This window comes from Rhea americana, unplaced genomic scaffold (assembly GCF_003343005.1).
Source record: "Rhea americana isolate MKP2758 unplaced genomic scaffold, rheAme1 scaffold_1, whole genome shotgun sequence".
Classification (NCBI taxonomy): domain Eukaryota; kingdom Metazoa; phylum Chordata; class Aves; order Rheiformes; family Rheidae; genus Rhea; species Rhea americana.
This window is the reverse complement of record NW_028185038.1, coordinates 18,403,053-18,430,307: the sequence shown is the minus strand read 5'-3', so window position 1 is coordinate 18,430,307 and position 27,255 is coordinate 18,403,053. Positions and strand designations below refer to the sequence as shown.

General features: G+C 44.7%; 1 protein-coding gene across 1 annotated transcript in view; it reads right to left on the bottom strand.

Moving 5' to 3' along the window:
• EXOC4 (exocyst complex component 4) overlaps positions 1–27,255 on the bottom strand; it is a 370,959-nt gene that overhangs the window by 1,782 nt on the left and 341,922 nt on the right. The gene's annotated exons all lie outside the window — the stretch shown is intronic.

Sequence of the window (27,255 nt, the reverse complement as noted above, 5' to 3'; positions counted from 1 at the left end):
GAAGCAGAGTTTTGTCCTTAACAAACCCCCTCTTGCAGAGAGATGCTAACACAGACCATAGTAAAGCTCCAAGCCCGAAACTCCAGAGACAGCCAACGCTACTGAAACACTCGCTGTCTGAGAGAAAAACATGAAATAATGCGAAACAAAATTTGTGCCAGGAGCCTAGTTGCCTCTTTTAATAAGTAAAAGATCATATGAGGTGATAGCATAATAAAGAGACTGCAGAGCAGGTTGGTTTAAATTAATGTTAGGTGGCATGAGTGAATGGATGGATTTCCAAGGAAGCAGATTTAAACGATGACTTACTACAAGGGTGGATGTGTTACCGGGCCAGAGAATCAGTGGGGGCAATTCTGAGAGCTGGATTCTTTGCCCTGGCTCCACACAAAAGGTAGAAGAGATAAAATTAGTGATAGCTGCTAGGGCCTTTGAGATTTTTTTTCATCTCTCCTTTCTTCATAGTACTTGATTGGACTTGAAACCAAAGCGATGACTCTTGGAAAAGGGCTGCATAGGGATCAGGCAGCAGAAGGGGAATTCGGACTCTGCTGCCCTTTATATAGAGCTTTTGTGGCTTCTTGGCAAGGCTTTACGATTCATGTAGCCATGCTCCGTGTCTCAGTTTCGCCTTCTGTACCAAGAAGGAAGATATGGTATCAAGGGTCTCTAGTCTGGAGAGCACCGAGATGGTGTCCTGCCTAGAGGGAGCTGTGTAAACGTAATGCTTTACAAAGCTCCTTTAGGCAGGGGGGATCCCAATGCTGGGCAGCTCCTTCACCGTCGGGGATAAGGGGAAGGTTCTTGCATCCTGCTCCACTGCAGTGTGTAAGCAGTGAAGTTTGGTGGTGGGGTTAGGTCTGTTTGGGGGTATCAACAGAAGTGTAAGGATGGAAAGTTTTCTAGAGGAACTGCTCAGCTTTCTATCTTCACACAGATGTTACAGAACCTTATAAAGAAACAGGGTGTGAAGAGCTCAGGCAAGGACAAATGAAAAGATCCCGATCTGTTTGCATCCATCTCATGGCAGCACGGGCTTATTTCAACCAACTGCAGTAACTTCCAGCACTTTCTTGGCTGCAGAGCAAGGCAAGACAGAGATGGGCTGGAGCAGCTGAAAAGCAATCCCTGCATCACTCCCACAGGCTCCTCTAAGAGGACAAGGACAGACCAAAATCCAACCCTTAGTTTTTTTGTGGAATATATTATTTAAAACCCATGAGTAGAGGCTCTACAAAAAGTTATAAGCTCCCTCTCTGTGTTTTTTGAATGTATTAAAATAGAAATCAGGGCAAACAGGGGAAAGGTGCTTATTAAATTCCTCTTGTTCTGTAGTCTGCAAGCTCAGGTCTGGCTTAACTGTGCCCTTCTACAGCATGCAGCATGCCAGCAAAATGCAAGTCACTGCAGCAATGACTGTAACCATCTGTGGCAAAACCACATGTTTGGAGTGGCTCAAATCTCACATGCCAGCTTGGCCAGGCTATTGTGCTTCAGAGCTCTGTATTTTTGTCTCCTCTGTGTCCTTCACGACAACACCTGATGCTGTGATCTGAGAATTTGCTCCTGTGGTTCAAAGCCTGCACCAACATAACTGCTGTCAAGGGTCAGGTAGAGGGAGAGGACTCCAAAATCATCAGTTCAGAGGACAAGGATTTGGAGTCAACAGTCAGGAAAGAAGGGAGTGTGCATACGCAGGGAAAGACAGACATAGAAGGCACAAGAAACAAATGAAAAACGGCTTCTGGGAACAAATGATAAGCTGAAAAAACAAATAAGCTGTTAGGCTCCACGCATTTGAGAAGCAGATTGTGAAACTCCTGTAGCTGAAGGGCTGGAGGACCAGATTACCAGCTAAGCTTCATGACTCTTGTAGAAAGCCGTAGGGGAGTGTGAGGTGGGTCTTCGGTACGAGCACACACCGGTCCCCTCAGAAGTGGGGGTAGGCAGCTGTCGCAGTGGAAATGTTTCCCTTGGCAAAGAAAAGAAACCCACTCAGGTTGCCTGAAAACAAGCTGTTAAATAGCACTTTCGATCTGAGGGAACCCTAAAATCCCCTGACTTGCTACCTGGTAAGAAGAGGATTCAAGTTAGTTTGTACAGCTCTACAGGCAGGTAGATAGATAAGGATGAGGAGACCTTACACCACCTTGGTATTTGCAGAAGGCACTTAGGTAATCTCTACGAGCAGCGCAGCTATAAACTTGCTATCAACTTTGGATAACGTCGAGTCACCCAGCTGCACCTACTGATTTCAGGGGCTGCATCTGTGATGAGAACCCAATGGCATGATTCACGGACAAGCGCTTTGTCCCCTAGAAGCTACTATGCCAACCCGTGACATTATGTGATTTACTGCTGTACTCCCCTCAGAGTTTACAGCTCTTACTCATTTAGACTGCAATGCTGATGGTGCTGAATGAGGCCAGTGTTTCACACAGGGACTGAAAACATATAACATAGCTCAGGCGAGAAGCATTTTGCAGGGCTGCCCTGGTCCCCTGGAAAGCCATGGCACTGAATCTTTTTTATAAAAAGTGATATTTTGAGAAAAACATCACTAGGAAAAGCTATGAGACTTTGGGAGAATATTTCTCAGCAGTGGACTTGGGGAGCGGGACAGTAAACCAAATCTCATCTCCAGTCACCAGAACAGATTTATCCATGTAATGCTAGCGATGCTAACACTGCAATGCCGGCAGACTGGGAAAACCTGGGCACTCCCCTGGGACACACGCGGAGAACTCCCTGCAAAGCTCTCAAACAGAAGAACACAGCTTAGCTCAGGAGCACACTACAGCACAGGCCTGTGCATCTAAACCACCTTCTGCCACGCTGATGGGTAAGTTTTTCTTTTCATCTTGGTTCCTCTTGCAGGTAGGCACGTAAGGAACAAAAAATAGCAGGTCTCATGCAGTTCCAGAAGCAGCAATGCAGAGGCAGGCAACAGGCACGGCACACACTCAGACTCGTCCTCTTTCATAACACTGGCACTACTATAATCTCTCGGCCATGTAACAGAGCTTCTTCTTAGCTAACACAGTTGAGGGAATATCTAGGCAAAGGCAGGGATTGATAAAGTCCTGTGGTTCAGTGGTCTAAAGATAGGTCTCAAGTTTTAATTTCAGCTTCCCTCTTGTGCTGTAATTAAGCCCTATAACCCTTATGCTTGAACTTGGCAATATAACTTGGCTTGAACTATTGGTTAATAGTTGTATCTGGGATGCTGCAGAAACTGAGATCCCAAATTGGAGTGGCAGCTACCTACCAGTGGGCTCTGGTACCTTGATGTATGGCTTGTCCTCTGAACCCCAAAGTTTCCAGAAGCTGCTGTTAGCCTCAATGTTTTAGAATATTAAAGCACTTATAAAGATGCTTCTGTGCAGAGTCAGAAATCTAATATTAGATTTACTCAAAAATATTGGTGATAGCTCAAATACGGTTTTATACACAATGGGGAGAAAAAACCCCAGTAAAGTTGCCAAGGCAAACACTTAGATTTAGGAAACACTGCTCACCTTTAGAGATGTTATGCTGAGCTGATGTGAAAGGAGATTTTTACCTAAGCCAAAAGCCAAAAACCTTCTGGCCAGGTTTTCAACAAGATGGCAAAGGGCATGTTGCAGACAGGGCAATTTCCCTCTGAGAGAGGGCAAGTCTCTGCTCCAAGGCATGGGACTCTCGACCTTCCCAAGGTGACAAACCATGTTAACACAAGAAAGAGCAAGAATACAGCCCTCCTACTTACATCTTCCCACAATCACATTCTCAGAAATGCACAAACTGTTGTAAGTCAAATGTTCCTATTTCCCCTTGGGGCACATATTAAACTCAGAAAATTTCAAACATGACCAAAATTAAACAGTGTGCACTGGATAGAAAACCCACAACCTGAGGTTGTGGCTGTGCTATCTGTTTTGCCTGTAACGTGAGAGAACAGTTTCCAGTTCCTCCAAGAGAAGTGCCTTTAGAAAGCTTTCCAGAACATCTCCATCCCTGCCCAGACTCTGTACTTTGATTTTTCTTTGCGGCAAGGGGCCATGAGGGAGAAGAGACAAGCAGCCACATTCGGGGGCATGTCCCTGAGTTTCTCCTCCTCAATCCTCCCTATTTTTTCTGGCTGGCTGTGATGATGAAGTGCAAGGACCGGCCAGCCATACATGTGACCAAGCCAACTTTACATCCCTTTTCTGAGACGCTAAAACCCCTCTGCTTACGGCACTGACCAACCATCATTCAAGCTCAGCAGTGTGAGACTGTCTTTACCCCCTGTCCTTACAGCTGCCTTCCTTTTTAGCCTGTCCCAAATCCTGGATTACTGCAGAAGAATAAACACAGGATTCACCTGTCACTCTGTTCAAGATCAGATTATTTTTTAATTAAAAATTTCCTACAAAATAAAAAAAAAGGAGAATGAATGAGACCATGAGCGAGCGAGAGGTATGCATTTTTAATTGAGTACAATTAAAAACCTGCCGCTTTGGCATGGCATTGCCTCTGGCCAAGCTCTATTTGCATGAGTGATTATTCGCTCCATTACGAAGTCTGCTCAACTTTGCCTCCCTTGTCTTTGAAAGTATTAATAAATATTGATCAGACGCACTCCTGTTTGCCTTCGCCCAAGCAGTTCTGATGGACTCATCTTCTGATGTTATCAAATAATGAAATATGAAAGAGTGAGGCGGATGAGCCTCTTGTTCTCTGATTTTTTATTTAGGCTCTTCATTTTACTTTCAGAAGTGTATATGTCCCTGCCATTATAAATGCTCTTTTGATTATCAAGAGGAGGCTGAGAAAAGCAAGTTGGGAAAGGGGTGGGGGAAATAAATGGACAACGGCTGAGGGAGATCTCTCTTCAGTGAAATGCTGCCAAACTGCTTCTAATCTTGAGATGTAAAACCAGGGAGAAGAATTAATATTTATCAAAAGTTGATTCCATCATCTGACAAACAGGTTAATAAATAATAATAGAGGATTAACATACCTAACCAATAAACAAAAATTGCTTCCTAGCCTTTCATCTGGTTCCACGTGAATGCAGCTAAGTACATGTAAGCTGGTTAATCCTAACCAGGCTGTTAGCATCACCTGAGTAGTAAGATCCTCCCAGCTCTCATTTGGGGTAAGAAGAGAACAGATCGAAGCTGATCACACAAATCTTTGCTCAGCTGCAAATGAAGTCAAGAAAGCTGCTGATGGGAACACAGTGATTTGGTTGACTCAGCTCATCGGGGAAGTACTCGTGTTATTGGTGTTTGTGTGCTTACCTGCACAGTTTTTATTTATTTATATTAACTTGAAAAGTGTAGACGAGGCTTGTTGAGTTAATTCGATATGGCAGTTCTTATACATATAAACACGATGCAAGTTCTTACGGAGCCCCTCTCTTGCTTTCCTATGGAAATACCAGCAGCTGTTGTTCTACAAGGGGAAGGAAACATTAATCTGACTCTGAGCCTTTGGCTTTTTAGGATTGCAAAAGCCTGGCCAAACCCTCCATTAACATTCAGTTTCAGGGCTGATATAGCCCTATTTTGGGAGAGTGAGGAGTGAAGGACTGATTTAGGCATCCAAAGATGAAGTGAAGATGATGCCATAAGGGAAATCCTTCTACTGTTAATACTGGATGCTAAATTAGTTTTATTGCTTGCACGACAAAGATTTACTCTCCTCTTTTTTTAAAAAAATCCACTGCTACAATGCTCATTCATGCGATTAGTCCTCCTCTCATGTCCTGGTGGTCAACCAAGCCAGACAACTATGACCTGTTCCTCTCATTCAGGGCAATGGGATTGGGTCCAAAGTTTCTGAAATGTCCCTTGAATTCTTACGGCAGGCTTTTGAGGACAAAAAACTTGCCTTGGAGCAAGTGAAGCCCAAGCCAAAGCCCAAAGACAACTGAACTCTTTCTGCTGACTTCAGCAGTATGGCCCACAAAGCTCTGCAGTCATATGAAGAACATCTTTGTACTAAGAGCAAATTCAGGAGGGTAAATATTAGAGGTGGAAATTGTTCCAGATCAAAGAAACCATCCCCACTGGCAAATCAGGACAGAAGATGCCAATCAACACATAGAACTGTTTTTAATAATTTCAGTTTCAAAACTAAATAGCAAGTTGCCAGCAAGTTGCCATTTCAACAAGGATGCATTTTCAGCACATAGTATCAAAAATATGGTCTCTTGAACTCTATCCTTGGAGAAAGAGAAAAAAATAAAGAGGCTTTCTCACTTAGAAAAAGCCTCTGAAAAGGCAATCAGGATGAGACAAGCTCCTCTGAGGGCTATTAATACCATTCTCCATTTAAATGCTAATGCTAACCTGTAACCCGTGGCCTGCACGCAAAAAAGTTTTTCAGAAGATAGCCAGGTGAATTCAAAATTAAATTCTGATTTCCCTGAGAATTATTTGATCTCTTCTTAAGAGAAGGACCTTCTGATGAATATTATGATGTTTCAGGGCAAGGGATCTCTCTTTAATTTTTCATACATTGTATAGGTGGATGCCTAGCCTGTAACGATGCAAAGACAGGGACATCGATTCACTTGGCAAGAACTCAGATCTGGGTGCTCACTTATCCAAAAGGAATAAAGGAAAGTATTGCTTGCCTTATCTCCCTCCCTTTTTGGAGATTAGGGAGCCACTTTTAGAACACCCAAAAATCTCTCAGGTACTCCAATAAGAAATAAAAAGATTAGGCATGAAGCACTTAGAAGCTAAATCTAGGCCAAAAAAAAAAAAAATCCCACAACAGAGTGGAATGAACAGGCAGGTGAAGAGGAAAAAAGACCAAAGCTGCAGTTGTAAAGTCACTCAATTTTGATACATGCACACCTTGGTGGAAACATTATGTTTAAATATGCAGAGAAGTGAGTGCAAACAGGGCAGATGGGAGAAGAAAGGAGCAATCTTCAATTCATGTAATGCAGACAAAATGGATTTTCAGGACTAGCTTGAATGAAGAGAAGCAAAGCCCCCCAAAATGGGCTATTCTGCCTGTGGAGCACGAGGGGCCGAGGTGGGAAAAGGAAAGAAATGAGGGCAGCGTTGAGATTGTGGGAGATGGGGCAGGAGAGAGTCTTAGGATGTATGACTTTGCAAAGCAAGTTTTCAAGACTTGAAATGCCAAGCAAAAGAAAATTCATAGAAACCAACAATTACTGTAATTTCTGCACCTCATAAAGACTGGAATGATGTTTGCATACATTCATCAGTGATCAGCATTTTAAAGCAAGCAAGAGCCTACAAGTACGAACGCTGGTTATTCTTCCCTTTTGGGAGCTGACAGTAACAATATGGAAACTAGGGATGGAAAATATCTCCTGTATCATATATTCAGTCAATAACCACTGCCCTTAAACTGTGTTCTTCACGTCCTGCATGCAATTACAGCATTAAAACATATCAGAGAATATCATTACCCTCAGGAGACTATTCCAATGGGAATGTAAATCCTGATCATCATTTTTTGATTTCTTTGTTGATTTTTAATTAACCTGGGTCAGTTCTGGGGACGACGACAGTAACGTTCATTCCCTGCCTCCAGAAAAACTCAAAGTGCTTTGAGGGAATTCACGCTGGTTTAGGTGTCTCCGTTACAGATGTTACTGCTGTGCTAGTCAACCTCAGCTCCTTCAGCAACACACTGCACCGCGTGGCGCAATCCAGCGCGGGGAACGCGGACGACTGTGAGCTGCGTTCCTACCGGACAAGAGTGTCAAGAACATAAAAAGTATGCACTTAAGAAGCTAAAATATGCAAACATCTAAGACGTGAAATGGCTCAGTAAAGACAATAAAATGCAAAAGGAAGAAATAAAAGTGAATTTACAATATAATGATACTTGGCACTCCTGCGGTACCTCTGCAAATCACAGCCTTTAATAAACATATGGATCAAGGCTGTGATGTAAGGAGAGCATTAGCTTTTTTTCTTTTCTTTTTTTTTTCTTTTTTTTTTTTTTTTTTTTTTTTTTTTTTTTTTTTTACAGCCAGAATTTGCCCAAGGTGAAAAACAGAGATGGGAAGTCCTGGCACCTTGATCAGTCCTTTGCTCTCTTTTGGACACTGACTCCAGAGTGCAGAACTCTCTAAACAGGGCATGCAGCCAGGTAGGAAATCTAGGTTTATTTATTTAAGAGGGTAAAAAGTAAGCTCTGCTAACTAAATATATCCAAATTATAAAAAACAATTATTTGTCTTTTAAAACATAAAACGTAAAACAACAAAGGCATTGACTGAATCTCTGAGTACAAAACACTATAGACAAATCAGCTTGCTTGTGCGCTGGCTTCTATACAGGTTTAGCAGCTTCATTTTAATGGCTATTTTTGGAAGAAAAAACACCTTTGGGTGCAGCTCTGCCTGCATAACTGAAGTGCTTGGATTCCTCTCTGTTCCTACTCTGTATGTAAAACACAGATGCTAAAACATCAGTAAAACGCTGAGATAATTAGTGAAGGAAAAGGTAAGATAAGTGCAGAACTGCAGATTTCCTAAAAACCTTTTTACTCTCTCTTCCTTTTCACTCTGACGCTTGCTCAGCCCTGTCCTCCCTATTTTTCTTTTTTTTAGTGTTTCCTTCTTATTTCTCTTCGCCTTCCTCCTGCGGTTCGTCACTTGTGACTCGGACAGGACAAACGGGGATCTCTGTGCGTCACCCGGTGTCACCGCAGAGGAGAACGTCGCTCTTCACGTCTCGTCTAAGAAACCGTTCCACGAACGACTGCAGCCACCCTTGGACTGTGCAACGATACACAGTAATTACAAGGCTTTTCAAAGGAAGGATAAATCCATTAATACCCATTAAGTAATTTTTCAAAAACAATGTCTGAGACACTCCTTGTAGCTCCTCACCGGCTGACATAATGAAGGACAGAATTTCTTGTTCTCCAAATGGAACTTTATAGGGTATTAAATAAGCACCCTCAGCACTTATCTAAATCTTTAATTAGTTCTATAATATACTGATGATATCAAGGCTAATTAAATTTATACAGATAAAGAGCAATGAAATTCTAACCAAGTGAGCTGGAAAGTACATATTAAATAGTAAATTTAATGGTTCAAGCAGATAAGTGCAATTTTATATAAAAAAAATTAAATTCAATTTACATGTTGTATTAAAATTGATTTTGAGTGTGCAAATGATTGGAAAAAATCTTTTCAATATATCAGGAGAGGTGCTAATCCATCCTGTTTAAATATCAGTTATTAATGCCAGCATTTGCAAATAAGCCACACACATTTGCATTTTTACTGCATATAGTAAAAAGAAGAAAATATCTAAACCATATGCGAGTTTATAAAGAATATTAAACAATTTTTCCCCTTGCCTCATGCATAAACGAGAGGAGATGTGGAAATGAATGTAGCCGTAAAGAAGAGAGAGTCAGCAGTTCGATGGAAAACACTGCAAAGACTGCTCCAGTCAGCAAAAATAATACAATTTTAGCTACCCTTTGGGAACAACAATTACTGTGGCAAAAACCCAACCTTATTTAGGACCAAGTGGTTTGGAACTGTACGCAGAAGCCCGACGCTGTAAGCGACGAGATGCGCAGCGGTGCACGTTCCCTGGTTTTTAATAAAGCCAGACAGGACTGTGTGCTAGTTACTGATGGGTGAAGGACACATCCTATCCGATCTGCTTGCTAATGGGCAGCCGAAGCACAACAGGCAGCAAAAATAGGAAATGGTTAGGTCCGTCAAGTCAGTGTCTACCTGTAGTAGAAGGTGGCCAGGCTTGACTCTTCAAAGGAGGTTTGAACTGCTAGTAGGACTCAGGCAAACTGCCAAAAATTTGTGAAACCCCCAGTTTACAGTTTGATTCCAGCTGTCCTGGATTCATTTGGTTTGAATACTGCAGTGGTTTCAAAAATCAGGAAAAAGAGCTTTTGTGGCCGTGTTGACACCAAAAATGGTGTGTTGTCATCTCTTTGTTGAAAAAGTTGCTCCTTCTCCTGCAGCCTTTTCTTGGATTCACCTGCCTCATGGCAGTATCATTTCTTCTCCTGGTATCACAGTCTAGTGTCATTACCTCATGCCAGCCAAGAAACCTCTGAGACTGAAGAAGTGTCCTCCACATCCCCACTTGCTGTACACTGCACATAGGTCTAGCAAAACCAGTAAAACAAAGCCAGGTAGCAGCCTCAAGCGCTATCCACTGGCTCATTGACAAGGAGGCACCACCACCAAGATTCAAGAGGATTGACTGCAATGATCTCCACCTGTGGATGTACAACAGGTGGAGTGAAGTAAAGGTGCACCTAAAACAGCCACGATGCAAGAAGGATGAATGAAAAGAGTCGATTAAATCCTTCCTCTCTGAGGCCACGCAGAAGTTGCATGTCTAATCTAGTCTACTCTAATCATCCAGAGTCTCTCTGTATTCAACAAAGAGCAACAGGCAACCTCAGAAGACAATTCTTTCTGCACTAAAATAGATGGCTAATATAAGTTGGATGAATTTTCCTATAGAGGTTGGTTACCATAAAGAAGGCCACGAACTGGCATGAATTAAATGCCAAACTTTTAGATGGCTAGAAGTAGGGGCCTTGAATGTGGACCGAAGAGTCTCCTGGATGAAGAAGTTAAGGGCTTTGCTCAGCTTTAACTAACCAGAATATTTAGGTGCAACATGTTGGAAATTTTGCATTTCCTCACAGGAAGCGGTGGTGACTGGGAAGATTCAGGAAAGAGAAGCTGGCTATGCATATCCCAACAATTCCCAGTCAGATTTCCAGCTAACACAGAACACCCAGAAAGCAATGCCTTGTCCCAGTAATAGCAGAGGAACACAGGACTGGAGTGAGCCGTCTCAGCTCTCACAAACTAGTCTCCTCGGCAAACATGTCAGTATAACACTGTCAGTAACTTTAGCAAGCTCCCTCCTAAGACTAGTTCAACTTCTGGCTTTCATGACTCCTCATGGAAAGTTATTTCAGAACTACAGTCTGCCAGACCTTTCCAGCCTTAACGCTCTTCGACAAGCACTCTCTGTTGGCCACTGGCCAAATGAACATTTCGTCACACCTAGTATGCCAGTTCACGATACTTCTGGTGCTTAGAAGCTTTCAGATTTGCAAGCTGGATGTGTTTATGCAAGCTGATACTCATCTGCTCTTGTAGCTGTAATTCTAGTTTAAAGTGTTATCCTCCCTCTCTAATGAACCTACAGTAACTGATGTATTTACAGAGAAGCCATAGCCTCCCTGAGATATTGTTTTACTAGGCTAAGCAAGAAGGTCACTTTTAATAGCTCCTTTTGAACTATCCTGTTCCTGAAAGGAAGAACATTCACCCAAGCCAGAGCAAACACCAAGGCTGCTGTGTGCACTAGAGCCGTGGCCTCTTCTGGCTATTCTTGGTGAAATTTTACCTCCAACCATCTCAACTTTTTGAACCAACAGATCTTCACTAGATCTCCCGCACAAACTCTTAGCACTTGTATGCATTATCAAGGCAACCTCAGTGACATACTGCTCAGTTTGGTTCAATGGACCAGCTTCAGGCCACTTACCATGGCCTCACAGATAGCAGGACAAGACCCGCAGGCCTAGATGTGGTTTCTACCTTATCCTCCACAGCATGAAAAAAGCAAGGCTTGATATCTTGCTGATGAAGTATCTCGGAGCTGCAATCCTTTGCTCACTGCTTCTTAGAAGCAAGGTCAGTCCACATAGAGTGAAGGGAGAACCCCAGCAGTTTTTCTAAACTGACAGAATAGTTCATGGGCATCAAAACCAGGGAAGTCCCTCTGAATTACTATTTTCATCTCTTTCCAAGAAAACATTCTCTAACTCCACAGAACTTCCACATTATCTGCAAAGAACTATTATGTGAGAACTGAACCTGTAGTTTTTTGTACTATTTATTAACCTCCTTTCTCAATTCTCATTGATATGTCTCAAGACACTTCAGAAAACGTAAAGCATTAACCTTTATGCCTGCTTTATGGTTAAGAAAATGAAAGCCTGTCAAGATTGTGGAGTCAGGCTGAAGTCCTCTGTGTGCACAAAGGATGGATACAACCTAGTAAAAGGCATCCCTGTGCTGTCACTCACTGTACCATGTTAGTAACCTCCCAGGACCAGCTTCCCCACTGGTCTCAACCTTTGAACTCCCTCCAGAGACAAAAAACAGAGAGAGAGAGAATAGATTTCACAGAAAGCACTGAACAGTTAACAGATGGCAAAAATTTACAACCGCTCACCAAGCTGCATTGCGCTCATGAAAACAATCTAGAGTCTGAAGGCACTGTAACTTAATAAAGATATATTTTACATATCGCTTCTTCTTCATAATACAACGCTGGTCTTCATGAAAGCAGGGAACTTGCTACTATTTGCACTTCCTTTCCTCTTCTCTTTGCTTTTGCACATATGACAACGTGGAATATGCATCTGATATGTGACTTAAATACGCACTTAAGGGACAGACTTTAGCTTTAGATGTTAAAGCATTTATGTGACATAAGACGTCACTTGAGTTTTACATCCTTTCTGTATTATTTGATCTCAAATCTGGAATGAAAATTTTAAAATTCAAGACAAGCTTTACAGCCTTCAGTAACATCTGAGTAAGAGATTAGACACTGCAGATCATTTCCTGACAAGGATACACATCCATATATGTTGACATCATATGTATATACTGAAACACAGTGGTCTGGGTGTAGTTATTTTACTGCCTTCTTAAAAAACAAGAATTGAAGTTTTCAGTTCACCTGCACGTGTGGATTTCTCTTGGCTACGAAGCCCAGGTTCATTACGGGACACATTTAATTGCTACATCAGAGTTTGTGTGTTGATATTCTACATCTGATGTGCGAAAGTTCAGGGACGCCAATCAGGCGCAGTGCAGATGCCACTCTGCAAAATGTTCTCAGACAGTCTCCATCTGTTAGATATGGTAATACTCGTGCTCAATCAATAATTCACCTCCTTAACTCCATGTTTCCTGCATTTGAGTCAGAATTTTTAATGTCAGCCTCACCAGAGGATCTACCTTGGATAGACAGGAATTGCCTGATCTGCATTCCCCACTAAGGTTGGTGTATTTTTGTGCCCTGGAGCCAGTCACATTCCATACCTGAAGAATCATCTCACATTTTACTCAGTTCTTTTCCAATTTAGCTACAAAAATCACAGTTCCTCTTTGGGGTGTTGCCTTCTTATCAGGGGAAGGAAGTCAGAGACCAATTTATGATGATCACACCTTAGTATCCAAAATCCAACTCAGCTCGAATAACCTTTTCTGGGAAAGCTCATGGTAGGGCTGGTAAAAAACATTGGGGCGGCTGAATATGAAAAATGGGACTGTTTCAAGAGGGAGAAAAGGGCGGGGGACTGCTCGTCTGCTGGTTAGAAGCTGCTGAAAACTCATTAAGAGCAACTTGTCCCCATGCAAAGCTACAAAGCCAGCAAGAACTTGATGAGAGCCCAGAGCCAGAAGATAGGCTGATCAGCAGTCTCTCTTCTCTCTGTAAGGCAGTGGCTCCCTTGGGTGTTGATCAGTGTTGCCTTACTCTAGAGAAAGGTAGCATGGAAATCCATAGAAAATCCCCCAGGGGTGAGAATAGTTGCCTAGCAGAAGGACAAATTATTGCTGTAATCATCAGTCCCTCAGCATCAATGAGAAAGGAAGATTCACAGCTGCCCCTGGTGAGCCTCAGCCTCAGCTCTCAGCATTTGAAATGCAGAATGATAACCGCTGAACTTTTTTTTGGCCAGCTTGGATTCTGTTGGTGACACAGTGGAAGAAATCATGACAATGTGATACTATGTTTACAAGTGTTAGAGACCGTATCTACTAAGAAGAAAACATGGGCTTAGAATGACCGGCACATCCACAGGTACTACTGACTTTAACTAGGTGGAACAACAGTGCTTGATGGATGCATGGCTTTGTACAGCTGGTAGAAAACCCTCTTTCTTCCATAGGACAATAGGGACACATGGCTTTGGAAGAGGACTCACAACTAGCCTTGGTTTGGCCACAAAATTCCAAAACAGTCCAAAAGATCAGAAGAGTGAATGAATTAAGGGACTCTCTGGCTACAGAGTGATTAACTGTAGAGGGAAATGGAGACACATATCTCTATTTGCCCAAATACCAGTATGTTTTGAAGACATTCCGGATGGGCTTGGGTCTCCTGTGGTCCCTGCGTCATACCTGCCAGCCCTGTCCAAATATCTTGACTATCCCAGGGTCTCTCAAATGGCACTACATCTTGGAAAGTGAATCACATACTCAGCACACCCACAGTAAATCTGGGAATAGAACCTGCTCAGGACAGAGGCAACAGATAGATACTCAAGCCAGGATTAAGTAGCAGAAGCAGTCCAGCCATGTTAGCATGACAATCTGCTTTTTGGAAATGGACTAGTGCTGGCTGAAGGCCACGCCAGGACGACAATAAGGGCAGCAAAGCCAACCAAAGGTCCTCAAGCTGCACGCAAGCCTGAAGCAGTTGAGCGTGGCTCCCATGCCTGGAGCACGTCACATGATGAGCAGATGTGCTGGCACATGTGTTCAGTGTATGTTATAATGTGCTCACACAGGGCAGCTGGCTCAAGGGATCCTGTAAGCATGCTCCTCCCTGTCATGGAAGGCCAGTGAACAGAGAACTGTCATGCAATGCAAGAATGACTGGACTGGGCCATGCCAAGGTCCATGTCTTGGTATTCCACCTCTGACTGTGACCAACAGCAGCTGTCTAGAGAGGAGTGGGACAGTGATGTTTCTCGAGATCACCTGACCACCTTTAGGGTCTTGCTGAGCCAGTGGGATGCCTCAGGGATACCCCGAGAAGTGCTCTTATCTCCACAGGGATGTGTTACATGTCTTGGGGCTCTTGTTCATGGAAAGATTTCCATATATGACATGTCTGGCCAGGGACATGGCCAGATCTGCTGTACAGTTTCTGTGCTGGACCGGCACTGGATCCTACTCACCATCCTCTGCCCTAACCCTATCACTGTCATGGCTTGACCCTGTTGGTCCTCTCAGTTCTGCTACTTTTGGCCTTGGCTTGTTTTTCTTCTTCCTTCCTATATTCTAGCAGGAATTGGCTCTGAGCCATTTCTACCTCCCAGCTTGCTCCTCTCTCCTCACTCCTGTCCTCAACAGTGACACTTTAAAGCCTCCCTTTCCAGAACTGGTCACTTCCCTGCATGTCCCCTTGGGGTGCTAACACTGATATTTCCCCCCCATCAGCTGTCCCCGACTGCTTTTACCTTTCTAGTGAAACACTTCTGCCCTGATGCCACTGCATCAGCAGGTTAAAATGCTAAGCACCTTGGCTTAATCTATTTAAGAGAGAGAGAGATCTGTGAAAGATATGACTTCAGTGGCATAGAAAAGTGATGAGTGGTGACTCTTGAAAACACATCGCACGGCACCAGTATCTGTTACTTCCTAGCAAGATTACTGGGTATGAAGCACTGCAGTTTCTAATGAGATCTGACTGACAGGTTAAACCAATCTGCTACTTAAGGACTTCTGCACATCTCTCCTATCTGTGGGGCTTGTGCCAGAAAGAAGCAGCCTACTGTGAAAGAGGCAGGACATTTTTTCTAATTGCTTCCATTTGCAGGCTGGAGCTAGGCAATAGAGATACATTTCCAGCTGACAATCCAGTATTTACCTCTATTTCAGCTGCAGACAAATGCCTGGGATGGTTGTTCTACACACATTGACGGTTTCCCCCCTTCCTGGCACTTTTTCTTTTGTCTCATGCCAACTTTCCTTTCTAAAATACCTGTCCTTTCTCTAACAGCTCTGTTTGCTCTGCATTTAAGTGGAAGCTCCCAACAGGCTACCACACCTTCAGCGTATGAATTCAGACAGCCCAGGTGGATGCCAGTTTTAAGGATAGGGGCAGAAAGCAATTTCTAAAAGCTGTTTCTGGCTGTCAGGATCAAACAGGAGCTCCAAGCGGGTTATGGGAGAGCTCAAACACGGAGTTTGTATTCACATATGCTCACAGGGGTATCTATTCCTGTGGGATGACTCTGGAAGCTCATTTAGGACCACCCTAAACTCTGGGACTGGATTCTGGCCTCACTTGTAACAGTGGCAACCAGGACAGCCCGAGACCAGACAACAGAGACACCCTTCTGGGAGACCAGCACCTCAAACCAAAACCGTCCCCACGGTATTATGTGACCCTTCAGGAACGATAAGATGCAATTGAAGATCTGCTTCCTTCTCACCCCAGGATACCCAGCCTTCTTCCTCCTAATCAGATGCTTCATTCAAGTTAAAACTTCCAGCTTGTCTTCTCTCACCCCTTGATGTCTGTTTACGTTCCTATCTGCTTGGTAACCTAGAGTTTAAATGACCTTCCTCTTGTCATTCTTTTCACCTCTCCTTGGCGAACCTTCCCCGTAACACCGGCCAGCTCTCACCACTCACAGGTGAGCCTGGAGGCCCTTGCTCAAAGTGAGCAGCGGGTCCACTGAACCTGCTGCCTCTGTAGCTGGCTTGATTTGCAGCTGCTGCTGCAAAGGGAATGATAACCTTAAATTAAAAGCGAAAACAGTGTTCCTTCTTCCCATTCCTCATTTCTCCCCAGACAGCAATCGTTTGCGAAATGGTAATAATAATAGAAAATAATAAAAGACTGAATTGTAATATAACTTCATACAGAGTTCCACCTCGAGACGTTATTGTCACATCCACAGTTATAAAAACCGCCACAAACCTCTGCTACCAACTCTCGTGGTCTTTGCTGGATTTCTGGAGGAGGTTTTACATGCCCATCCTCCTTTTTTGCCAGTCTGCTTTTGTTCCGCTGGAGAACCGAGCAGCTCCATGCTGCAATGGCTGCACACGCAGAAGCAACAGTTGTGGCGACTGAACGACAGCCCTTCCCGCAGACGTGCAGGTCAAGCTACAGGATGTCATCGGGCGATTCTGGTGACACCTGCCACCGCGCTGCGAGAACGGAGAAATGCTATGTTTCCGCTAACAGGTCGCCATCACCACCACCGCTCGTTGCTGCCTCGGTGCGTCCGGACGGCTCAGGTCTGCCTGCTCAGCGGATCGTCCTTCCTCTCGAGGGCTGGCCACCAACGCCTGTGTGGAGGAGGGTGTGGAAGGCGCCGCTGTGGTCGCGGTCACAGCCTAACACCTGGAGCATCGACACAATTCCCACAGCCGCCAGCTTCACACGTTTCAACAGCGCAGGCGGGTAGTAAGTGCTGAGGGCAGCTCTATTTACAACCGTTGACATCGAGCCTTCGAGAAACACAGTCGGCACCTCTTCCTGCCGCGCTGGTCACTTAGACAAACGGCGCAGAGCACGGGAGCGACGAAGCGTCACTGCAGAGACGGTGCGTTGCAGGGCCCGGGAAACCTCGCGCGCGCTCCCGGCAGCTGTCGTGCTGGACTCCGTCCTCAAAGGAGAGAGACTCCCCGCTGAGCCAACGTCTGAACATCTAAACACTTTGTTTTCATTTCAAAGCGTCCCTTGGAGCGCAGACACCAGCGAGTCGCTCGCCCTTCTGGCTGGCAGTGAACGCGATGCTGCAATCAGTCCCTGGAAGAGGGCGATCAAAGGGAGGATGTGTCACATCCCGGTGACGATGGTGCCTTCTTCCTTCCTGGCTTGTTTTTCCCTCCCAGCTCACCTAGTTCTGACCTGAAGAGCTCTGCAAGTATTTAATAGGGCTGCACAGAATTTCCTCCCAAAGCTTCAAAATCCTTCAGCTCGCGCTAGAGGTTCAGCTCGACGATCTGCCTGTCTCACTTGATTTAACACTGTTGCACACAGCAAGCCATGCAAAGCTGATGGGACCAAGTCACTCCACCTTCTCTAGACTTTCTCCAGGGCTAGTTCTTAGGCAAGACAGTATCTCCTTTGCTTCATGCACATGGAGATCATTTCACTCTGCCATCAGCTGGAATCAGTGTCGTCAGTGGACTCGAGATAGAGACCTGCTTCAGCATCAGCTGGCTCTTGCTATGCTAAAAATGGGTTTAGACCTGACTATTTAGCCACCCAAAAGCTATGGAAGTTCAGAGGCAAGTTCAAGTCAGAGGTAAGAGGGGAAGGTCCTTGGACTCAAGTGAGCAATAAAATGCTCCTGTGGCAGATTTAAAGCAAGCAAACTGAAAAAGCTGCTGTCTACGCAAACAAAAGCCTGTCTAGCCCCTTTGCAGCTCAACCCAGCAGTGTATCATCACAGACGTTTTCTGCTTTACGTGGACCTGGAAATGAGATTTCAGATTGGAATTTGTACACAGGCATCAGTGCAGATTTATTTAGCCTAGATTGCAGCCCTGGCTGTAAACTGCTCCATATATAACATATCTGCTGCCCAGCCCCAATGGTCAAGCACACCAGAATGAGAGAAAAAGGTGTGGAATGTGTGAGAAAACCTGCCAGAAAGACAGGCTGCAGAAATGGTAACAAGGTGACCTTCAGTCTCACACCAGCATCATGGTATGAGGTTTAACCAAGGCAAATATCACCCCAGGCAGGCCCTGAACACATATCAGTGTTCAGTTCACCCTTCAGTAGAAGGCTTGAAGCAACTTCAGATTTCTAGAGGGCAAGAAAGACTGCATTAAACTTGGCAGCTGCTGGATCCCTGGTGTGACTTGTCATTTTGTCTCCTGATCCAGACTGAGACCTGATTCTCATACTGTGCAGACTGAGGAGCTGGTGGGAAGGTGCCGAGACCACTTTCAAGCTCATGTAGTTCAAGGCGGAGTTGCAGGGAGAGACAGAAGCCCCTATGTGGTGGGAGGGACAGCCATGGCTGGACACCTGGCAGAACTCCTAGCAGAACCCATACGATGTCCTCAGCCAGTTTGTGAGGGAGCCCTCAGTAAGCTGTTAACGTGTTAGTGACATGGTGTATCACTGCTGGCAACATACAGCTTGGATTTTGTTTGCAGTTTTGCTACAAATACCCACCCTAAAAATCCTGCCTGGCCAGAAAAATCAAATACTGACCACCCTGTTCTTTGCACCACCAACAAGACACTGCTGAATACTGGGATTTACACCAACAGGACATGCTTACAAAACCTGGGTCTGCAAGGAGGATCAACATCCACTCTAAATAGTTCCAAGCCTAGCTCAACAAAACGATCCTATTCCAGCTGGACAGCCAGAAGTTTCCAAACTTAGACCTTGAATTAAAGCAACTGTAGTTCTACAATTAACTGATCATGGGCTAAGTATCGTCACTGAGGCCAGAGTCACTAAAGGTAGAGATTAGAAGAAAAACTTCTAAAAAGAAAAAATCCTTTCCCTTTAATTAACATTAGCAATGCAGCATGACAGAAAGAGATAAACACACATGCACATACACAAATAACTAGCTTGGGAACATAAAGTAATTACTTTGATTTTTTTTTTCACCAACATTCAAAACTTATTAGTCTCGAGAAAGCACATATCAGCAAAAGACTGTCACCTCAGGGATAAATGAGGAATTTGTTCGTAATTCACTTCTAGAAGAACATATCCTGATGTTTTCAATGCAGCATAGGAACGTCCTCTGGCCAAGTCTAACAGCCAAAAACATTCCTTAAAATTGTTTATTCACAGCTTCCTGAACTTGTATCCCTGGAAATGTGAACATATATAGGCTTTTGCTGGCTGAGAAGTTCATCTGCACTGGTCGTTCTACCCACACACTGAGAGCCAAGCAACAAAAGTCAATGAAGCCCTCCGTTTTTCAGTCCATTTCCAGTTTAGGAAAATTAAATTAATCTCTTCGCTCAGAACAACTCAGACTTCCACATTCAGGCAATGAAAATCATTACAGAGGCCACTAAAACCTATACTTTTAAAGGTTACTGTGCAAAGATTAAAAGCGCCTCCAGGAAAAACTGAAATGGTTGATCAAAATAAAACCTTTGAGTCAACAGTGGAAAGCCTGAGAAGGACTGCCGTGTACCGGGACCAGACTGATATTTTAAGATGCTTCCCTTGCTATATGGAGCGATACAGGTGAAGAGTGGATGTTATGTGATTTCATGCACTGCAACCTCTCCTGCCATTAGGAACGCAGGACCTGCTGAATGAATTCAGTCCCCTAATCCAGTTATCTCAGGGCTTCTACTGTGTGTAAAATCCTATTTAGGCATTTATGGATTGGGCTGTCCACATGCAAAGTAACTTCCTGATCCCAGACACCTAACAAGGGGCTTGTCTTGTCTAACCGCAGATGCCTGCCATGGATAATACCACCTGAGCAGATCACCTCTGCTCTGTCAAGCCCAATGAAATAGGAACAGGCACTCTTAGCAGGCCACTTATCTCACTCCGGAAAAAGCATTTAAACCAGTTCAGAAAAGCTCACTCTGCACATGCTCATTTCTCACCACTTGGTGTAAAGGGAATCAGGCAACCAGCTCAGATGGAGACATGACTGTGGTGGATCTCCAGTTACAGCGCGAGTAACCCTACCGACTTCAGCGGGCCAACGCGTGTATCTGAATGTTAAGCTCATGCTTAAATGTTTTGTTGGACTTGACTGCATGTTCTTCGGGCTGTCATAGACCCTGTATCTCTGAAATGCCTGGTGTGTGTTTTAATTACAAAGCCAGCAAAATCCTCTCCTTGAGGAATTTATAATCCATGCAGTCACCAAAGAAGGGGAATGACGTGCTGTCATTACCCGGTGGTTAAGCCACTTTTATTCCATCTTCATGCTTTCAAGTGCTCTCATTACACAAAAATTACTTAAGGACAAACACGAGAAATGTCATCCCCCAAGAGTCAAGTTCTTTCCTTCAGAACAGCTGGTAAATCACCATTAGGGCATTTTGGAGTTTCGCCGAACACGGAGAAATCAGCAGCAGGCGAGGCATTTCCCAGACTAAAACAATAAATAAAAAACGTGCTACTCAGCAAACTTAAGAACAAAAGTTGTCCATCCTCAGACTGGAGTGAGGCCAGTTGGCCCAAGAGTGATGAAAGAAGAGTAATGCCTTCTGCACAAGGACATGCTCGTTCCTCCTGTCTCCCCTCTGCTCCTGCCTTGAGCAATTCGCTTATTCACCCATCATGTCTTAGCCTAGCTTACGGTAAAGTATCATTTCAGAGCTCATTTCCTTGTTTGTTCCCTCTCCTTCAGTTGTGCCAGCACAGCTGTTTGCAAGGCCTGCTGTGAACCAGACCAGGGAGCTGATCCTGCCAAAAAAGACAAAAAGCTGATGCAAAAAGCCAAATATCTCTCTTCCCCCTGAGCTGGATCATTTCCCTGCTCTAATTCACTGAGTCGCACCACAGCCCACTGTGCTGACACAACCAGAAGAATAAGAAAAGGAAGGTGGTATCTCCTGGAGTTGTTGGTAGCACAGGGTATATGCGAGCGCAATCACAAATTTGGACCAGATGTTTGGAGGTGGATGCTGATTTTCTCCTATCTGGCAGTGCTCTGTAAAGAGCCACAGATCTTTTGTTGGTACTGGCTGTGCATTTTGCACAGCAAACAAAATACACTGCATTTCTAAGGTAGTTTTCCAAATGAGGCAGATAAACCACCAAATGCTGTTCTGGGCTGAATATTTCAGCTGTTTGCCTGCAGCACTTACTACCAGCCATGGGACTGCACAAACCAGGGGTATTTTGATGCACTCACATTTAATGTCTGGTAGGATCCTCCAAAAGGATGGAAGAAACAAAGTAGTGCCAGCAGCTGATTTAACTGACCTGCTTTGGGCTTACTGACCTTGCAGAAGGGAATAGGGAATAGGATCAAAGTGACAAAAGACCGGCCAGAACACAATCCTAATACAATTATCCCAGGAATAAATGTACCGTCTGCAGTCAGCAACAGCAAATTAAAAGGCGCTCTTAGCCCTCAAACTTCAGGAGGGGTGAGGTGACTGGTGTAGTGCAAGAAGATACATGTGATGTGCAGTTACCTGGGTGCACGCTGGTCTGTACTCTTTTCTCTTGGGTGCTCAGCTCTGCTGATGGTCACATCCAGCGGTTAAAACTAAGGGCAGAAGAACCAAATCAAGAGAGGTGCAGAAGAGAAGAAACTGAGAGCCAAAGAAGGACAAGATCAGGGAGCTGATGTATGTGGACGGTGGGAGGCTGGAAGGCCACAGCTTGCAGGGAGGTGTGTTGGGTCACCAGACGTCTTGCTGCAGGTGGAGCTGAATGTAAACCTTTCCATGTGAGACTCACCTCCCTGAGCAGTCAGTACGATGAAGGCAGGAGCAGCTCCCCTGTGTGTGGATGGTTGTGGCTCACAGTGTTCATTGATCCTGGAGAAAGCCACAAAGAGCATAAGGAACCCATCTCCAAATGCACTGGGAGATATCAGGCTCTGCAAAGAAACTTGGTTTTGTGCCAGAGAGGAAATACCTGTAGGGGATGTCCGTGGCTTATCAAGAGGAATGCATTTCTGGGAGGAAAGATTCCAGAATCTTGTGCAGGACTGGAGAAGCTGAAAGCTTGGGAAAGGAGGACTTGATCAAGAAGTCCTGTGAAGACTTGAGCAGGGAGAAGGGAGAACTTGAGCAGGCACCTCACTGCAAATGTACTGCACTATACAGAGAAATCAGAAACCCCAAGTAGAACTTTCTCTACAAAATGTTGTGAAGGCACCTATGTTGGTGCCCTACTAAGACCACTTCTAGCAGCTGCAGCTTTCAACCGGGAATTAGACTACATGGATGGATGACTTGTTCCAGCATAGTCTTAACACACACATAACAAGGCAGCTGTTTGGGCAGTATGGGAGTATCACTTTGCAGCATCTGTATGGCTGAATGTATGGGAACACAATCTTTTATTACCCAGTTCACAAGGGGAGAGTGAAGGAAGGAGAGCCAGGAAGCTGAGAGGTGTTTTTAATCCTCTATGGTTGGGATTTTTGGTTAATGCAGTGAAACCACTAATTACAGCTAATTAAACTGCACTGAGATCAAAGCTCAGTGAAAACTACAGGGGGGAAAAAACAAGAGAGAAAAGAAAGGAAAAGAAAATATGGATTTTGTTGTAACCAAGTCCTTAATTGAAAACTAAAGCAGCTTTGTTAATTAAAAGCAGTAAAAAAAAAAAAAAAAAAAAAGGGAGGGCATGCTTCACAAATACACAACATGGGTCCAGCATCATGATGGAGCTATCATAACATGCCTCTCCCATGCTGCCAAGGGGAAGCTTTTCCTCCACAGCCTATGCTGTTTCTGTTTTCTAGAAAGATCTTCCTAGAATAGATGCTGCAAAGTGTTGATCATTTTACCTTCCACAGCACTAAGCACCTGCAGATATACAGTGAGGACAGAAGAATTCTCCAGACTAACACATTTACAGGTTTTATGAGCAAGTAAGAGCTCTTCCCTCCATCACTGTACCAAGAGGAGGTGGATCAGAGACAGAGACCAGCATGTCTATACCAGGATCCTAGGAACCCACCTTGGCAGCTGGCTGCAGAAGGAAAGGGTTCCACTGTAGGACTGTCAAGTCCTGATAAGTCATTATAGGATGCATATGTGTGCAGCTACCCAGTACTGGGGGCTGTGCAGACGCAAGAGCCATCTGCTTTCACTGCCATGAAGACAAAAAAAAAATTATGTGTTGAAATGTCACCCTGCAACAGCAACTGGACATTTGGGAGACTGTCATGGCTCTGTAGTGACGGAAGTGGCTCTGTGGTAGGTGGGACCCCAAAATCCTTATACCTGACCAGTGGAAGAGGTCATGACTTAGGTCTACAGGGATTCAGTACCTCAGGCAACAGCTGCTCCTACCTACAGCTAGTCTTCAGCTATCATATTCTTTGCCTTGTGCCCATTCCCTTGACGTCTGATTCCACATATTATCCTGTATTCAGTGATTGGTATGTCATGGGGAATGAGCCACTGTCCTGACTTGTTCCAGTTTTCCATCTCTTCCTGCTGCAGCTGAGCCCAGCCCGTGCATTACAGCATTTATCGAGCAGCTTCCGAGGAACATCAGCCACCACAAGCAGGCTGCTCCTAGCACAGGCGCAGAAAGAAGTGGCCTTCCAGCAATGCTCCAATTCTTAAGTTTTTTCAGTCTCTTAAGTGCTGTGCAGGATTCAGCACATTACACTGCCTGGTATTCAAGTTGTCTACTCAAGTAATGTGGAGTTTATTCAGCCTGAACTGGACGAAGGAGATCCAGGTCAGAGTCCACAGGACCTGGGGATCAGCAGGAGAATGCACACAAGTAAAGCATCAATAAGAGCTCCCTAAGGCGGCCTCTCTCGACTAGCTTCTCCCTCCGGCAGCCGGGGCACCCAGGCAGCAAATGCAGTCAGCTGTTTATGTATCTACCAACAATAAAATCAGAAAGAGAAATAGTATTTGAACCGTTTTAAAAGCAAGAAGAAGGACCTCTTTATGAGCAATGCAATGTCTGAGGGATCTCTAACACATGCCGGCTTCCCCTTCCCTCTACAGTACCCCAGTAGATGGCAGCATGTTATTGCTTATTCCCACCGCCGGGAACAGCCTTGCGCGTCAGGCAAAGCACAGAAATCTCTCCTGCCCTTGTACAATTTAACAAAAAAATCCCCTGCCTTAGAGTCCTAGCAGGGAAGTAGCCCTGAATACCTAACTCAGCACCCTTAGCAGAGCACTCCACAATAAGCCCCTTCCAAAATCCTGCTATCGTGGTTTGGAGATCATTCCCACTGTAGTTAACTGGCATTTTCCAACTATCTCAAGGGAAGAAGAGTCAGTCCCAGCTGGGGTGACCCTGATACCTCCATGGATTTTTGTACTGAAAGCAACAGGCTTGTCTGCACCATGCAATTGTAGCACAAGGCCACCTCTGCCTCCTGTCACTGACCGAGATAGTCCTAAAACTGGAGTGTCTACATCCACTCCTCTGCTGTGATAAGCTTAAACTCACTGGCAAAATAGAGGGTGTATCAGTGTCCGGAACAGAGTTGGGACAGGCACATTGTCTCCAAAACCCACGTTATTCTCTTCCCATCGCACCTTGTGGCCCTGCGCAGATGTCTCAGCACCCAAATCTCTGAATCTGACTCAACTCCATGATGCAGGAGTTTGACGCTTGAAGGAAAGTTCATGCTCCTGGTTCATGCTCCAGTGGTATCCGCCCATGTCTTTTCCCTCTCACCCTCCCCACCTAAACGCAGCCCAGGAGGGCACGTTCTGGGGAAAGGGAGTGTTTCCAGGGTCTGTCTGGAGCAACCGTGGCTCCCCAATAATTCCTTGCCAGTTCTCACTCACTTTAAAGCCAGCATGGTGACTGGTGCAGTTCTCTCCTGACTCTCCTGTCTCTTGTCTGCAGGTGGCTGTATGGGTGCAGGCAAACTATCTGCCCTAAGAATATAAAATTACAAGCAAGCCCATGTACATTGTAGCATCATGTGTGTCACCAGGAGAGCATGCACACAGAGGAACAAGGTCAGGAGCAGCAGCTGCAGCTGTATTTTGCTGGGAAGCGGGAGCAAAGGTCATTATCTCTCGTGAATGATAAAAATTCAAGGCAGCCCTTGTGTACAGACAGACACATTTGATCACAGGCATCTGAACTACACTTCAAGGGCTTATTCAGGGCCAATGTGTGAACAAACGCCTGGAATGCTGATGGCTCGTTCCAGTGCCCTTTTCACTGGGGACTTCTCCGGAGTAACCTGGATCTGCTGGCAGTGGCAATGTTTGTCACATCTATTAGGAAGACACGGTCAGAGCCAAGGGCCCTGGTGACATCTTTAGCAGCAGTAAAAGAGATTTCCTGATCTCTGCGGGAGCACGTGTCCCTTTAGGTCCTGTTGATCAGGCTCCCACATAAGAAGAGCTTCTGCTACCTTTCCAGAAGACACTTCTATTCTGTGCATCATCTCCTTCGTTAGCTTCACTGAGCTCTTTCACATGGATTTATACACCAGATGTTAAGCAAACGTCCCCTCATATTTTGTAGGTTCACCTATGTTCCTATGGAAATTCTTTAAGCTCTACCTATAAGGGTCCGGGTCAGAGTGATTAATACTGAGCAACGAATGATGGAGAGCAAACCCAGTTCAACGGTGGCCACTGCAAGCGCTACCTTGAATGGCAGCAGCAGGGAGACCTCCGATCAAACTCCTACGCGTACGGACACAGCTGGTTTGCTACGCTGCAAACCATTAAAGGGATGAACTCTACTTTCAGACCCGATAACGAAGAGCAGCTACACTCAAACCCCTTGATGTCAGAGGTCAAAATTACGTTGTCCTCTATGAAATGTAGACATTTCATCATTGGTCTCTCCCTTCCCCTCACAACCAACACAATTAACTTTGGAGAACAAGGCAATTTTATCACTGCCGTGTCTCTGGAAAACACTGTTTTTTTCTTTTTTTTCCCCAATGGAAAATGAACACCTAAGACTTGAATAACGTTTTTTTAAAGGATAAGTCTGAACCAGCAACCCAGCCTTGTCTGGACTATCTCTGTTGTAATCTCTGGGTAAACCTGTAGGCGTATTTTGGGGGGAAAAGGAGAGAAGAGGCAGGAAAGGAGGCAGAAGATAAAGCAGCTGAACTGGAATCCAAATTCAGAGCTGGATTTTATCCTTCTAATGGCATATGGGTCTGAAAATTCAGAAATTTGGAGGCATCTGGAATTCATTCTCAATTCCAGCCTGCATAATGCATACAGGAAGAAAATACTGCCTTTTCTTTAGCACAGTAGTGAATGCCCTAACGACTGATTGCATTTCTGCTGCTCTAGATACTGGACACATATGTAAGGGAAAAACTTATTAATATTAGCAAGAAATGCTGCAAATACCCTTTTGCAACGCAGAGAAATGCACAAATCTCAGCAGTCAGAATCAGTGTATTTTACCCTTCCTCCTGCCAGTGGTGAGCTCACTCCTAGAGCTTGCAGAAATTACCAGTTTCTTTTTCTTTCTTTTTTTTTTTTCTCATGGAAACATGCTCATTGTCTGCTTCATGATGCTCTGTCGAGTTTCCCTACCCACCTCCAGCTTCAGGTGAGAATCTCAAGGCAAATCTCATCTGAAGCAAACTCTCCCACTGCCATGGTATCACTCCCAAAGCAGCAAACCTTGCAAGAGCCTGTTGTTACCTGCAGGTTGCAGATCTTTTGAAAAACATGGTTTAAACTGCACGAATTGCACCAGAATCAGGGTGTGTTACACATGTTAAGATTTCACTAGGAATCTTCTACATAATTCTCACTTCAGAGGAGAAAGACCAGAAAGATCCTCCGACTTCCCTGACTGGGGTTGTTATTGCCTTAGCCATTAACTGAAATGGAGAAGAAAGGGGAGCACA